Genomic DNA, 16,250 nt, shown 5'->3' with positions numbered 1-16,250 from the left:
ATGTTAATGTTCTTCTCACCTAAGGTGTCACTATGCATAGTTATTTTTCATCCATGGGGAAATAGTCCTGATTTGCACTGAATTTCAATGATGTTGTGCTAGGCAAACTGTCACTTTGGAATGAGGGTAAGCAAGCCTTCGATAACAACTCTTTGCTTCATCTAAAACTTGCAGGTCACTCAACTCTGGACTCAATCACATTTCCTGTCACCTTTAATTCATTATTAGCTTGCTCTTCTGGGGCCCCAGTAATTGGTAACTACTGGGAAAATGATGTGCAAACCACCAAGAACTGACATTTATTTTCAACATTGTGAAAACTCTTTGTGACAACTCTTTGTGATGGGAATTGTCCCAACTTAAAAAAATTCTTTTTAAAGATTTTATTTATTTATTTGAGGTATAGAGTTACAGAGAGAGAGAGAGACAAAGAGGTCTTCTATCCACTGGTCCACTCCCCAAATGGCCGCAATGGCTGGAGCTGGGCTGATCTAAAGCCAGGAGCCAGGAGCTTTTTCCAGGTCTCCCACATGGGTGCAGGAGCCCAAGCACTTGGGCCATCTTCTACTACTTTCCCTGGCCGTAGTAGAGAGCTAGATTGGAAGAGGAACAGCCAAGACTAGAACAGTTGACCAAATTGGATGCTGGTGCTGCAGGTGGAGGCTTAACCCAATATGCCACATCACTGTCCTCCTTGTTCCCAACTTTATAAGTTCATTTTAAAGGCCTTAGTGTGTCCAAGTCCAAATAAGCTGTCAGTAGTAGAGCTAATATTAAAAAAAAATGCAAAATGATGCTCAGCCTCACTCATAGTAAAAAAAAAAAAAGATGCTAAATAAAACTGCATGGAGATACTATTATGAACAACACTAAAGAATTCAAAGATCCACCATATTTTTGAAGATGTGGGAGTTCAAACTCTATAGTGACTATGAGGACATTGGCAGCATTTCTCAAAATTAAAATTATATGTATTTAGTCATGACAGAATTGACTTCTGCACAAAGTTACTAATTATATCATTGCTTATAAATGTAAAAGATTGGGAACATACTTAATTGTCATTAATGAGGAACTGGTAAAATAAATTATAATACCTCCATGGCAGCATACCATGCAGTCATATGAAAGGAGGATGCTTATGTAGCAAAATGCAGATAGTCTATATACACTATTAATGAAAAACCCATGGCACAAAACAGGGTGCATGTTACTAATTTTTATTGTAGAGGATGTGGGTGTGTATGTTTGTACATGTTTTTGTGTACGTGGAATGTCTCTGTTAGGAATTTTATTTGCCTGAAAATGTCATCATTTAAGAAATATAATTGACATGTTAATAATTTTACATGTGACAATTTGATACATGCATAGACTGTGTAAAGGTCAAATCAGGGTAATTGGCATTTCCATTTCTATAAGTATTAATTATTTCTTCATATTGGGAACTGTTTTAACTCTTCTCTAATTTTTTATTAAATTTCTTTTTATTTAGTTGAGAGGAAAAGAGAGGGGGAAAAAGGGAGAGAGAGAGATAGAGAGAGAGAGAGAGAGAGAGAGGAGACAGAAGGAAGGAGACAAACAGAGATAAATCACCCATCCACTAATTCATTTTCAAATGCCTGAAACACTTAGGGCTGTGTCAGGCCTAAGCCAAGAGCCTGGAAATCAATCCAAGTCTCCTATGGGGGTGGAAGGTGGCAGGGTCCCAAGAACTTGAGCCATTATCTGCTGCCTCCCAGGGTGCACATTAGCAGGAAGCTGGATTTAGAGGTAGAACCAAGACACATACCCGACACTACAACATGGGATGCAGGAGCCTTAAGTGAGATCTTGACCACTCATCCAAATGTTCACCTCTATTCTAATTATTTATAAAACATATAATAAATTTTATGAACTAAAGTCTTTCTGCTGTGCTACAGAACAAGTAGAGCTTATTCCTTTGTAACTATATTTTGGTACCCATTGTCGAATCTCCTTCTATCCCTCTCCCTAGCCTTCCAAGAGTCTAGTGATTACTATTATACCATACTTATATGAAGTAAACTTTCTGGGTTTCCACATATGTAAACTTGCAGTATTTGTCTTTCTGTAGCTGGCTTATTTCACTTAACATAATGTCCTCCATTCCATCCATGTTACTGAAAATGACAGGATTTCATTATTTCGTGTGACTGAAAAATATTCCATTATGTATAGATAATACATTTTCCTTATACATTCACCTGTCAATGGATAGGCACATGGTTGATTCTCTCTATCTTGGATATTGTGAATTAAGGCTGTAACAAACTAGGTATGCAGTTATCTCTTTGGTATACTGATTTCATTTTCTTTGGAAATATACCCAGTAGAGGGATGATAGCCTGATCACATGATAGATCTATTTTTGGTGCTTTTTTATTTTTGAGAAAACTTCATACTGTTTTCCATAATGGCTGTATCAATTTACATTCATACTAACAGTATATAAGAATTCTCCTTTCTCTGCATCCTTGCCAGCATTTGTTATTTTTTTTTTGTCTTTTTGATTATAGTCATTCTAGCTTGCAGGAGATGATATATTATAGTGGTTTTGATATGCATTTTTTTCATATACTTGTGTTAAGTATTTGCATATCTGAGTAATGGCTAGTAGATCATTTGTCCATATAGAAGTATTTATTTATTTTCATTTTTCAAAAGGCAAACAGACACAAAGAGAAGGACACAGAGATTGTCCAGCTATCAATTTATACCCCAGATATCCTAGGGCTGGACCAGGCCAAATCCCAGAGCCTGGAACTCAGTTCAGGTCTCCCACATGGGTGGCATAGATGCAAGTACATGAGCCACCAGGATTCTAAGCAGCACTTCAATACAGAATATAGTGTCCTGCATGGAATCTTAACCAAACCCAACACCTTCCCCATTTGCTCATTTTAAAAATTACGGTGGGATTTTTTTAGTGTTGGTGTTTTGAGTTCTTTATGTATTCTGAATTTTAATCCCTTGTCAATGAATCATTTGTAAAGGTTTTCTCCCATTCTGCAGGTTGTCATTTCACTCTGTTGATTGTTCCTTTGCTGTGCAGAAGCTTCTTAGTTTGATATAATTCCATTTATTTATTTTTGCCTTATTACCTGTGTTATGGGGACCTTATCCAAAAACCATTCCCTATTTAGATATCTTGAAGTGTTTTCTTTGTTTTCTCTGAGTAGTTTCATAGTTTCAGGTCTTACATTTGGGTTTTTGGTCCACTTTGAGTTGATTTTTGCATATGGTGAAAGATGGGACATGCTCTGGTTTCCGTCTTCTGCATATGGGTATCTGGTTTTCTCAGCACTGTTTATTGAATAGAGTACCCTTTCAGCAGTGCAATTGTTGGTGCCTTTATCAAAGATAAGTTTGTTGTAGATAAATGAACTTATTTCTGGTTCACTGTTTCATTTCTCTATATGTTACTGTGTACACCACTGCCATATTTTGGTTATTATAGCTTTGTAGTATATCTTGAAGTCAGGTTTTGTGGTATGTCCAGGTTTGTTCTTTTTTCTCAGGATTGTTTTGGCTATTAGGGATCTTTGTGTTTCCATAGGAATTTTAGGATTTAAAAATATTTTTTTTACTTTGGAAATTTAAATTTATTAAATAAAAGTTTTTAAAAAAGATTATAATTTCCTCAAAATTTCCTGGTTTCTAAACACAAAGGGATGCACGTACACACAAATATTAGCATTAACAAACAAATTCAGCAAGGTTATAGAATACAAACTGAACACTAAAAAAAATCAGTTGCATTTCTATGTGTTAATAATGAATAACCTGACCGGTGCCATGGCTCAATAGGCTAATCCTCTGCCTGTGGTGCTGGCACCCCGGTTCTAGTCCCAGCTGGGGCACTGGATTCTGTCCCGGTTGCTCCTCTTCCAGTCCAGCTCTCTGCTGTGGCCCGGGAGTGCAGTGGAGGATGGCCGAAGTCCTTGGGCCCTGCATCTGCATGGGAGACCAGGAGAAGCACCTGGCTCCTGGCTTCGGATCAGCACACTGTGCCGGCCGCAGCGTGCCTGCTGCAGCGGCCATTGGGGTGATGAACCAACGGAAAAAGGAAGACATTTTTCTCTGTCTCTCTCTCTCACTGTCCACTCTGCCTGTCAAAAAAAAAAAAAAAAAAGAAAGAAAAAGAAAAAAAAACAATGAATAACCTATGAAGAGCTTCATTAGAACTCTGAGGGTTGCATAGAATATGTAAATTCCTTTGGGAAACATGGACATATTAATGATATTAATTCTTTCAATCCACACACATTTTCATGTGTCCTCTTCAATGTGTTTCATCAGCATTCTGTAATTTTCATTGTGAAGATTATTTAAATACCATTTTTTTATTTCTTTTTCATCAAGTTTGTGATTGGTGGGTAAAATTGCTGTTGAGTTTTGTATGTTGATTTTGTATCCTGCATCATTTTATTTTATTGTTTTAAAGATTTATTTATTTATTTGAAAGTCAGAGTTTCAGAGACACAGGGAGAGCTCTTCCATCTACTGGTTTTCTCCTGAAATAGCTGCAATGCCTGGAGCTGGGCAAGTGTAAAGCCAGGAGCTTCATCTGGGTCTCCCTCATGGGTGCAGGGGCTCAAGGACTTGGGCCATCCTCCACTGCTTTCCCAGGTGCATTAACGGAGCTGGATCCAGAGTGGAGCAGTTGGGACTTGAACCGGCACCCACCACATGAGATGCCAGTGCTGCAGACTGTGGCTTTAACCTACTGTGCTGCAGCACTAGTACATCATTACAGAATTTGTTTATTTGTTCTAACAGATTTTTGGAGGAACCTTTAGGTTTTTCTTTAAATAAAATCTTGTCACATGCAAACAGAAATAATGTGACTTCCTCCTTTCCAATTTGAATGCTGTTTCTTTCTGTTGCCTAATTTCTGTGGATAAACCTCTAGTACCCTGCTGAATAGAAGTGGTTAACATGGATATCTGTGTCTTGTTACGGATCTTAGAGGCAATGCTTTCAGTTTTTCCCATTCAGTTTGATGTTGACTGTGGACTTGTCATATATAGCCTTTATTTTGTTGAGATACTTTCCTTTTGTGTCTATTTTTTGAGTTTTTTCTTATCGTAGAGTGATGTTCAATTTTATTGAATGGATCTATTGTGTCATTGATTTATTCTGTGGATGTGACGTATTGCAAAACTTTTGACTAGCATATGTTGCACCACCCTTGTGTCTCTGGGATAAATTCCATTTATAATGTAATTTTTTCCAGTATTGTGTTGAGAATTTTTCCCTCTGGGTTTACTGGGATACTGGTATCCAGTTCTCTTTTTGGTGCATGTCTTTGTCTGATTCTGGTATCTGAGTAATTCTGGCCTTGTAGAATTGACTTGGAGGAGCTCCTTTCAGGAAGGATACTTTTACATTAAAAATGATGACATTGGTTGTCTCCAAAGAGGGGAGATTTTTCCAGTATGGCTTCAGAAAGGTCTTTTTAAGTTTAAAACATGAACTACATGATATACCTAAAAACAAATAAAATCATATTTTAAAATGAAATAACATCTGGAAAGCACATGATAGAAACTCAGTTAACAGCTATCAGGATTAACCTTATGCATCTGGTGGCGAAGCTTGAGAAGGGAGGCAACAGTAATGAAATCAACTCTGGAAAAGATGTTGTAGTTGTGGTCAAACCACTTTGGAATGAAAATTCTTCAAAACTGGTGATCATGTTCATACTGCAGTAGTTTGGAGGCACTGGAAATAATCTTCCCCATCAACCCCAGCTGCAAAGAGGCCAAGGCAGTCTGGTTCCATATGCCAACCTCCTTCATCCCCACCTGTAGACCGAGGGGAATAAAACTATGAAGAATATGTACAATGCTACTATGGCCATGGTGACATATAATGTCATAGGCTCAGACACATGTTATAGTTCAAAGCTTCTACTCAGATTCCTTTAAACAAAATGAAGTGGCTATAACTGGAGTTGGAGGTTTATTGATCACTCAGCAAGTTCTAAATTGCCTCCAAACGACACACGATTCCATTGGGAGGAGAGGGGAAGGTCTGCTGAGTACATAGTGAAAGGTGAATTTTAGATAATTGAAAATGAATCTTGATGAGAATGGGATGGGAGAGGGAGTGGGAGATGGGATGGTTGTGGGTGGGTGGGAGGTTATGGGGGGGGAGCCACTGTAATTCAAAAGCTATACTTTGGAAATTTATATTTATTAAGTAAAAGTTAAAGAAAGATGAATTTTAGCTGATTGGGAAATATTCATTTGAATGAATGTAGAATTTATTGTTAAGAATAAGCATGTCCAGAGTGATTGTGCAAGAACTGTATTTAATTCAATTGTTCTTATGCCCATTCTGAAACAGCTAAATTATCACGTCAGAAGGAGTTAAAGATCACATTTTGCGTGAAGGAAAAGCCAATTTAAATAGGATTTTTAGACTTAAACTCTTGGGTATTTTACTCTAGAAAAGGACTTTATTGATTTTTGTGTTTTGTTTCTAGCATTGCAAGTAGCAAGGGAGTAAATTCCTGGTATTTGGAATCCTCTCACCTAAGTTTTCCTTTGAGTAAATCATTAGCCCCTCTGATCTGACTGCTATAGCACATGTTCTGCCCCAGGCACTGTTTGTGCTTGTTTAATGTATATTATTAATTGCTTATGCAAGAGCAAGGATGATCCCTTTGAGGGTAAGAGGAACACATCTTTACTGAGATGTGGACAACTTACTTTGGCACTGGAAGAGCTAATCAACAGATGACTTGACACAGCTCATTCTTCCTGTGAATTTTCAAGCTTGTTGAGAAAGAAAATCAGCATATGCATTGCATAGATCTTTCTGGGCACTCTGTTTTCCTTTTTGTTCTTCTGAAGTTCGACAAGTGAGGATTTCCTTAGTTTAGTAAGATTTCCCTTTTTGAAGTTCAAATACCAACATGTGAGGTAGGGATGAAAACTATTCCAGTGAGATAAGATCTAAAAACTGGAGGCTGAACTAAATAAAGATCTTGGGAAAACTGGGGTTTTGAAGAGATTGAGGATGGGAGGAGGGTGTAGTTGTAAAATTTGAACTCTGGGTATCTCATTGAAATAGGGGCCTGGGAAGGCTGTGTTGGAGAGACAGCCTTGAGAAGACATCTCGGGGACTGGCCCTATTGAAAAATAGGCTGAGGGAGTTGAGGGCACACACGTAAAGGAGAGCACATTGACTGGTCACTTTTTTTTTTTCTTTCTCCAGTGAGTTTTGATTAGATTCTGAGTCTCAATATGGTGACTGACCCACTTTTAATAGGGGTTGAATAGGACTGGCTTGGAAAGACCTCAAAAGAGACAGTTTTCATTGCATAAAAAAGAAGTAGATATAGATTAAATTGAGAAAATTGAAAAAGACAGGTAGAGTGGAAAAAAGGGGAAATATAAAATTTGTACAGTTTAGGCATGTATTGGCATTTGGCATGAGTGTTTATGGAAACACCAGTTTTTTTCTCTAAAAGTAATATCTTCATTCAAGAATCAACCAAAATTTTGCTATCAAATTCTTTTTAACTTTTGAGTGTTTGTCACTCCCAGTAACCTTTCCAACTTTGCAAAGAAAGTAATAATATTTAGGAAGGCTTTACCTTTTGATTATAGAGCAGTTTCCTTGAAGAGGAAGTTGGCAAAATGGAAAGGAGATTTGGTGTCATTCCAATTCTATTAAAAATTGAAATGTATCCAATAAGGTAAAACAATTAGTTTTATTTTGCTTAAAGGTGTCATGGTTGCAAATCTATACAATTTAACAGATATGGGAAGGATTCAAATTTGTTCTTTAACTAGAAAGTTCAATTCAAATTATGTGGGTATAACAGACCTTAATGAACTCTTTTCTGAGGCGCAATGAATGAGAGGTAGATTACTCATTTCTTCATGTTCTATTAAGGCACGTCATGTCTCTGAGCATGAGTAGTTTCAATGTTTCTTAAAAACATTATGTTCTCAAACTCTTCTCAAACCATTTCTTTACCAGTGATCTGGGAATGTGGAAGCAGTTTTGCGTTTTCTAAAGAGTTGGGGATTTTTAATACTCTAAGAATAGCTCATGACCCACCGAAGTTTATGCCTTATTTTGATTTATGCTGAGCATGGACAACACTACAAGCAGGATACAGGATCTATACAGAAAGACATGTGGAAGAGGACAAATAGTTTCTTTAGCTGGGATATCTTCAGAAGATTTCTTGTACCTTTCTGAGCCTCAGTTTCTAAGTACACTGAAGAGTTTGAACCTAACAACTCAAAGGAACTGTCAATTCTAATAGTCTACTATGTAGGGCTGGTGTTGTGGTGCAATGGGTTAAGTTACTGCTTGCAGTGCTGTCATCCCATGTCAGAGTGCCAATTTGGGTCCCAGATACTCCACTTCTGATCCAGCTTTGGCTAATACACTCGTGAGGCACTGGGAAATGTGCGGCCCCTGCCAGTCTTTGAGGAGACTGGGATAGAGTTTCTGGTTCCTGGGTTTTACCTGGCTCAGCCCTGGCTGTTATAGCCATTAGGGCAATGAGCCAGTAGATGGGCTCTCTCTCCCGCTCTCTCTCTTTTTCTGTCCTATCCTATCTCCACTGTACCTTTCAAATAAATAACTAAATCTTAAAAATAGTTTGTTATGGTGCTGGCATGTGGTGGTGCAGTGGGGTAAGTCGCCACCTGTGACACAGACATCCCATATGATTCCCTTTCTCAATTGGGGAATGAGCCAATAGATGGAAGATCTCTCCCTGTCCCCCACTCTATCTCAAAAATTCTGTCTTTCAACTAACTAAATAAATCTTTAATAGGTAGTCTTAGGAGGTAAAAATAATTGTGATTTTTTCTAGAAAACATAAATCTGCTTTCAAATTTCCCTCCAGGTTTGAGTTCTAAATTTCAGCTATCGTAATCACCCTTTTTGAATTAAGTCATTGAGGAAATCAGCTAACAATGCAAACATGATATATAAGTATTTGTTTGGGGTTACATATATGCATCATGCATTGTACAAGGCAATGGAATTGTCACTGTATGAAATGCAGTCCCTGTGTGCCTTTTAGAATTTACAAGCCAGTGAGGGGGTCAATCCAGAGGAATAAATAGAAAGTCAGCAGTGTGATAAGGGCTATACAGGGAGTGTTTATGGAGTGCTAAGGTTTGAATGTCCTCTCTATAACTCATGCTGAAATTTCATGGCCACTGTAACAAAATTAGGAAGTGGGACCTTTAAGAATAGGTGGTGTAGGGTCTGCCCTCATGAATGGATTAAGGCCATCCTCATGGGAGTGGGCTCCTCGGAAGGGATTTGTTCAGTCCAGTTTTTCTCTCTGTCTTGGATGAACTTCCTTACCATCTGATGCTCTTCATTCTGTCATGTTATAGTGTATCAAGAAGGCCCTCACGAGATGAGCCCTCTCAGTTTTGGACCTCCCAGTCTCCAGAGCTGTGAGCTGGATAAGCTTTTATTGCTTGAAATAGATCCACTCTGTGGTATTCTGTTGTAGGGGCAGAAAACTGACTAAGGGGGAGAGGAACATTTCTAGGAGAGGAACCCATCAGGAAATCAAGGAAGGCTTCCTGGTGGCTATGATGTCTCAAGGGATACTGGAAGGATAAACAGGAGTAAATCAGGTTAGAAGTGGTGGGGGGGAAGATTAAAGGTGTTCCCCGTTTGAATATTTAGCTCCAGAGAAAGTCTAGAGGGTTTGGGGAATTTGAAAGAATTCTGTATGTCAAGAGTACAGTAACTGTGGGAGAGGATGGGGAGTTTTTAGAAATGAGGACAGTAATTCACATTCTTTTACTCTTGAGATAAATTATATGTCCTGCAATGCAGGGGGTGGATAATAGAAACAAAAGGATAGAGGCAATGATCTTTTTCTTTTTCTTTTTTTACAGGCAGAGTGGACAGTGAGAGAGAGAGAGAGAGAAAGGTCTTCCTTTTGTGGTTGGTTCACTCTCCAATGGCCGCCGCGGCAGGCACGCTGCTGCCGGTGCACCGTGCTGATCCAATGGCAGGAGCCAGGTGCTTCTCCTGGTCTCCCATGGGGTGCAGGGCCCAAGGACTTGGGCCATCCTCCACTGCACTCCCGGGCCATAGCAGAGAGCTGGCCTGGAAGAGGGGCAACCGGGACAGAATCCGGCACCCCGACCGGGACTAGAACCCCGTGTGCCGGCACCGCAAGGCGGAGGATTAGCCTATTGAGCCACAGCGCCAGCCGAGGCAATGATCTTTAGAGAGGAGACGGTGGCCTGATGATGAGGATGAGAAAGGAGGGCAGATTCATAGTGTACCAAGCAGACAGAAATAAAAATCTGCAGTAGGTCAAATATAAGGAGCAAGATAAACAGGTACAAGGGTGAAGACTGGATTTTTCACCTGCACTTTCTTGAACAGTAGTGACATTTGCAGAGATAGGAAATAGAGGCAGAGGAGCAGCTCTGGGGAAAAATAAGAAGTTCATTTTGAACAAGTTGAGCTTTAAGAGACTAGTGCTTAGCAGGTCCTCACAAACTAATTGGATAAATTGGGTGAATGAGCATGCAAGCAAAAATGTCGAAAAGGTATCTGGAAACGTGGATCTCCTAGCCAGAAGAGAGATCTTGGTTGTAGATTCCTATTTTGAAGTCTTTGATGTAGGGATTAAATTTAAGACCCTGGGAGTGGTTGTGATCATCCAGGGGAAGGAGTGTGGAGAAGAAAAGAGTTGAAGGAGCTGGGGCCAGAGGAGCAGCAACATCTCACAGTAAGCAGAGGCAGAGGAACACCCAGAAGAGTGAGTAGGAGAAACCATTGGAATAGGACTAGATATGAACCCCTATACATAACTTTATGAAGGCAGTATTTTGTTTTGTTTATTTTAAGGTAATTGCTATTGACTGAATCATGCCGCCTTCAAATTTATATCTTGAATTCTAACCTGCAATTTGAGTGTATATAAAGGAGGTCATTAAGGTTAAATCAGATCATAAGGTGGGACCCCACTGTGATAGAACCATAGCTTATCACAGAGGTAGGGCCTTCTCTGCCTCTTCCTCTCCTTTCTTTCTTCCCCTTGTCATGGGAGAACACAGGGAGAAAGTGAATATCTGCAAGTCAGGAAGAAGTACGCACTGGAACCCAACCATGCAGGCACCTTAATGTTGGACTCACAGCCTCCTAAACTGCAAATAAATTGCTGCTGCTTAAGTCTGCCAAGTCTGTGGCATTTTGTTACAGTAGCCCCAGTTCACCAAGCCAGTGCCCAGCACTTAGAAATGGCCTGGTAAACAGAAGTGATCCATATTTTTGAGTGAACTAAACGAATGAGTCATTCACTGGCATGGCTTTGCAAATGTATGTCTCCCTCAACACAGTGTGATTGTAGTTGGGTGTGTTGGGAGAACTAAGCACTTGCTTGCATGGGAGTCCTGGGTGCTCTGTGGGAGTGGGAGGCAGTGGTGGTAATACAATTGTTAAGAAACAACCTGAAAAGGCTCAAAATGCACAAATCTTATTAATTTTGTAAAATATTATTTGATTAGACCTGGCTCTGAAACTGTGTTTGGTTGACTCTCTCTCCCCCTAACTCCATGTATGTGTATCTTTGTATGTATGTGGAAAGGACCTGTCTACATTAGATAGGACTGGACTATCTAAGTGGATTTAGGCACAATCTAGTTATTGCTTTCCACAAAGAAATAATACCCCAAGCTGGCAATGAGATTCCTCAAGTAAATAACAGATAAAGGAAGGAAGAGGGACACAGTGTAACAATAATTAGAATAATTGGAATTCTTGTATCACTCAAGGCACTTATGGTGAAAGTACTTTCTAAATTGTCTTCTACCACATGCAATATAGAAAATTTTTCCAAGAAAATGTAAGATGAAAGTAACTAAACTCTATTAAGCTGCTGAATTAAATCTGATTCATTCATTGATTCATAACAAAAGAGTAGACACTCTACCTGACAACCAAAAATTCAAACTATCTTCATCAAGTCCTGGGTAAGAAACCAGGAAGTCTCATCTGCAGTTTGTATGAATAAGGGTCTTCATTTGATTCCTAGTGCACAAATCATGCCTCTCTTCTTTGGAGTGGCAGTGAGGAAGCAAAATATGTCTAGAAACATGCTTATGATATTGGTCACAGTTAGCTTTCCATTAGTGCGTGACATAGCAGGCTTAGGTAACTGAAGATGTTAAACTGCCATACTTACAAAGGTCCATGAATAGAATGTTAGTACAATTCTGTGGCTATGAGGACCCCTATTCCAGGGTGAGGGATCTAACAGGAGAATAGCTCCGTAATTTAGTGCAAGCCCAGCCTTGGTTGTGCCAATGGTTGGAAATGGGACATGTATGCTCCAGTTTGTAAATATCACTTGGGCAAGGTGGCAAAATAAGTCTATGGTAACAGAAATCAGAACAACGGTGACATATAGGGGTTAGGGATGTACTAGGATGGGCATGAAGGGGACTTTCCTGGGGTGATGGAAATGCTATACGCATCCGTTGGAATGGTTGTTGCAGCTTTACAAACTCACTTCATTGTGCCCTTAAAATATGTACATTCCACTGTATGCACATTTCAACTCCAAAACAAAATCCAAGGTCAAGTAAAAGTAGTCTAGAAGCTAACAAAAAAGAAGCCCTTAAAGTAAGTGACTAAATCATCTTAAAATCATTAATCAGGGACTTGAAAATAAATTCCTAATTTTTCTTTGATATTAGAGGAAAACAGATGGTGTCAAATACATGTTCAAAGCCAAGGTTCCAAACAGAGCATTTATAATCAGTGTAATGATCAATTTGAACATGGTTAAACCTTCACATTTTAGAGGGAAGTAACCACTTCTAGTAGAATAAGGTATAATGGAGATTTTTCACATCTTTTTCTTTTGTGTTTCTGTTGGAGGAATAATGTTTTTGCAAATGTAAAAAGCTTTTAATGGCGCTACAGAAGAAGCAATGTTTGGTCATAGTATTATCTGGTTACAAACTAAAAATTCAGAGCTCTCTTGTGAATCATGCTGCCAAGAATTGCAGGCTTAAGCCTCGAGATTGTACGAATTTGAATTTTGACTTTATGGCCTTAGTCGGTATGAAGATACAAAGATAATCTTCTAGCAACAACAGTTTTGAAAATCCTAGAATGTCACATGGAAACTTAAGTTTTAGATATTGTTATTCAGACCAATGTGGTATTATTTTATCTTTGTAAATATGTGGATTAATAAATTGGCTAAAATTTGATGACCGAATATGACCAGGCACAGTTTGAGAGACCCATATTCATAAAATACCTTCCATTAGACCTTGTCCTTAAGGAGCTTCTGAGCAGAATGAGAGCATCAAATACACAAATAGCTCTAATTCAAGGCGGAACATGATAAAATGAATGAGAACTACCGCTGGAGTTCAGGGAGAGGAAATTCTCTTTGAATAGGGAATGAAGGAGGTGGAGGCATTTAGGCTGTGCCTTCAAAAGGGGATGATTTTCCCTGGTGGGCCAGGGAGGTGAGGGTTCTAGGTGGAAAAGAGAAGTGTTGAGTTCTTGGAATGTCAGGTTTTCCTTTGGCTGAAGCACAGGCAACATGACAGCGCCGGCAGAGCAGACAGGTTGGCTATAGGGAGAGAGGATGACAGCCCCAACTCCTGGAGAAGCTGTGATCTGGGTTTGAGGCAGAGCTGGGTCATGACAAGTTGCATCCTGAAGAAGCATGAAGAACCATGAAAATAAATGGGCAGAGGGCTCTAGGAAGAGGTGGGTGAAGAGAGTGGTCAGAGAGGCTCTTAGGATGCACTTAGAACAAGTGAGGTCACGAAAGGCTAAAGTGGGCAATAGAAGTGCTCTGGGAAAGGCAGGCTTGCACAGCCAGAATGCTCAATAATTGCTTCTTGGTCAGGTATGGGCAGCAAAGGAAGGCTGGCCCTCAGAGCAGAGGGTGAGATGGTAATCTGGGTGAGCAGAGGGATAGCAAGGCTGTACAGAGACAAGGGACATTCAGAGGAAACCCTGTTGGAGGATGTGAGCTTGATAACTTGTGTTTGACCGGGCCAACATTGCCCTAGAGAGTGCTGGAAGTTGGGTCTGGAAATGCATCTGGCCATTGACACTGGAAAGATAGAACCCTCTTCACCTGGGAGTGCCCATAGGTTGTGGCAGTGGCTGTATATGCCTAGCAGGAGCGTATCTAGAGGGGACACGTGGAGGGGGCATGGGTGTGAAGCTATGCCAGAGGCACCTGTGAAAATGTTGCACAGTACAGGGTGTTTCCTACCTTTATTCACCAAGCAAGGGACTGGCTCTCCAAGAAGGGTGTGAAAGAAAGTGCCAGGGAGAAAGAGGCCAAGAAAAATGTGACTATTAGACATCTCAGATTCACTTTGATTGTAAGTTTCTGAGTAAACAAAGTCAATGAGGAGCCACTGAGGCTTTTCATTCATGCTGGGTTCAAGATGAACACAAGCAGGTTCCTTTTCCTTCCTCACTCCCTCCTTTTTTTCTTCTTCCTCTCTTCTCTCTGCTCCTGTCCTCCCTCTTTGCACACTCATTTAACTTTGGCCCAGCCTAGTTCATGGCGGCCATTGTTAACCTATTAGGAGGAGCCACTGTCACCAGTGAAGTGGAATAGTCTTGTGTTTTTCCTGTTTATTTATATTCAAGATTTGTTGCCATTGCTGATCCTAGAGGGAGCACTACTATAATAGTTTTGGATCTTTCAAAGCTTGAATATATATTTGCATTGTGACATTATTAACAGTTACAACTTCTTTCTTCTGAGTTCCAGAGCCACTCATAAATCTCTTGGTAACTGCACAGGGTTTCAGAGCCAGAGACCAGCCACTCCTGGCATTGTGATTAGAGTCATTTAATACCCAAGGTGGTGACTAATGTCTGGCAACAAAGGCTCCACTAGGCATCACGTGGCCTGGGACCTTGGGTCCCACCATGGTCAAGAGAAAAGTTGAGGAACAGGCAGATTCATGTGGGCATCACTGGGAACCAAGAGACCTCTCTCTACTATCAATGCCAGTGCACTATGAAAGCTTAAAATTAGTTTAAAACAAAGTACCCAACTTTGCCTTATCTTCATACCCTAGGTTTTTAGTAATATTTTTTCATATATTTACAGAAAACAGTCAACGAACTGTTCATGGAAAGATTGTGGGTTTGGTCAATGAAGTGGAGAAGTATTACATTTCTGCTGGAAACACATCCTCAGAATGCCAAAACATTTATTCCAAGTCTGATTTCCTGATGCAAATTGGAGGCATGGCAATCGTGTGTCTGTTCTGACACTGGGAGCTGGGGCCAACAAGGCATTTGATTCAAGTACATCCTGGAAGGCTTTTGTGTTAGGTTCTATTCTTTAGGAAAAACCACCCATGTCACATTTTGTAAACTTGATATCCATGCACTTTTGACTGGCATTCTATTTTAGCTGTGAGCCTGTGATTTATAGCCAGCCTGTTTTCCCTCTTGCCTGGGGTGGCAGTGGAAAGCACGGGGCATGCTCCAGGCTCCACAGGTAGGGAGCCCAGGGGGCTGGCTTTCTTCGGCTGGGTGAGGCTCACTCTAGCTGTGCCACACTGTTCTCCATGGGCAGTGTCTCCCCCTCAGTCCTCACTGCCATTCATCCAGTTCCGTGCAGCAGCCCAGCTGCTGCGTCTGCCGGGAGGGGCTGCCAAGTGCCCTGCCTACTGGCTGCTTCCCGATTCCCTGCCATTCCACACACAAACACATCCACACACGCTCTGCCTCGCTCACACTCCAAGCCGCTCACACATGCAAGCACATTCCTTTCTTCCTTCTCACGCTCTTGCCCCTTGACGTCCGCGAGCCCATGGAACATTTCTGGAAAGACACTCTTGATCCAGCAGGGTAATATTGTTTTGATTTCTCTCTCTGTAGCTTGAGCGTTTTGAGAAAGCAACTTACCTTCCTGGCCAGGGTCTGTATCTTATCTGGGGGATGAGGATTTGCTGTTTGCCATGGGGGGGTAGATGTGTGTCTCCTTTATCTCTGAGGACTTGTAGGGTCTTTGTGTCATTTGTACATAATTTGGCAGGTTCAGATTTTTTAAGAGCCCCATGAAGTGCTCTTGCATGTGTTTTAAAAAGGCATTTGAAAATTGAAAGTGTGATTTACGGAAACTAAATCATCTGTAAAAAAAATTGCTTTGGAAACTAATGGTTGCTGGCCATAAAGAGAAATAGCTGTGATTCACCTAATCTGTTTTT

At 40.4% G+C, this 16,250-nt stretch overlaps 1 protein-coding gene and 1 long non-coding RNA gene across 14 annotated transcripts in view; one reads left to right on the top strand and one right to left on the bottom strand.

Moving 5' to 3' along the window:
* Positions 1-16,250, top strand: part of ESR1 (estrogen receptor 1) — a 466,687-nt gene that overhangs the window by 125,091 nt on the left and 325,346 nt on the right. For 3 of the 13 annotated variants that reach the window (XM_051854226.2, XM_051854224.2, XM_008263695.4), the window contains exon 1: positions 15,496-15,891. The exons of 9 other annotated variants lie outside the window; for them this stretch is intronic. The gene's annotated coding sequence lies outside the window, so the exon portion shown is untranslated. Of the gene's footprint in view, positions 1-15,494; positions 15,892-16,250 lie in introns of those variants that run through there. One more of the 13 variants, XM_051854225.2, reaches the window with a different exon arrangement.
* The window catches only part of LOC138849567 (uncharacterized), a 49,760-nt gene that overhangs the window by 30,257 nt on the left and 3,253 nt on the right, over positions 1-16,250 (bottom strand). The gene's annotated exons all lie outside the window — the stretch shown is intronic.

Source organism: Oryctolagus cuniculus, chromosome 5 (genome assembly GCF_964237555.1).
Source record: "Oryctolagus cuniculus chromosome 5, mOryCun1.1, whole genome shotgun sequence".
Classification (NCBI taxonomy): Eukaryota; Metazoa; Chordata; class Mammalia; order Lagomorpha; family Leporidae; genus Oryctolagus; species Oryctolagus cuniculus.
This window is presented reverse-complemented; position numbering and strand designations above follow the sequence as displayed.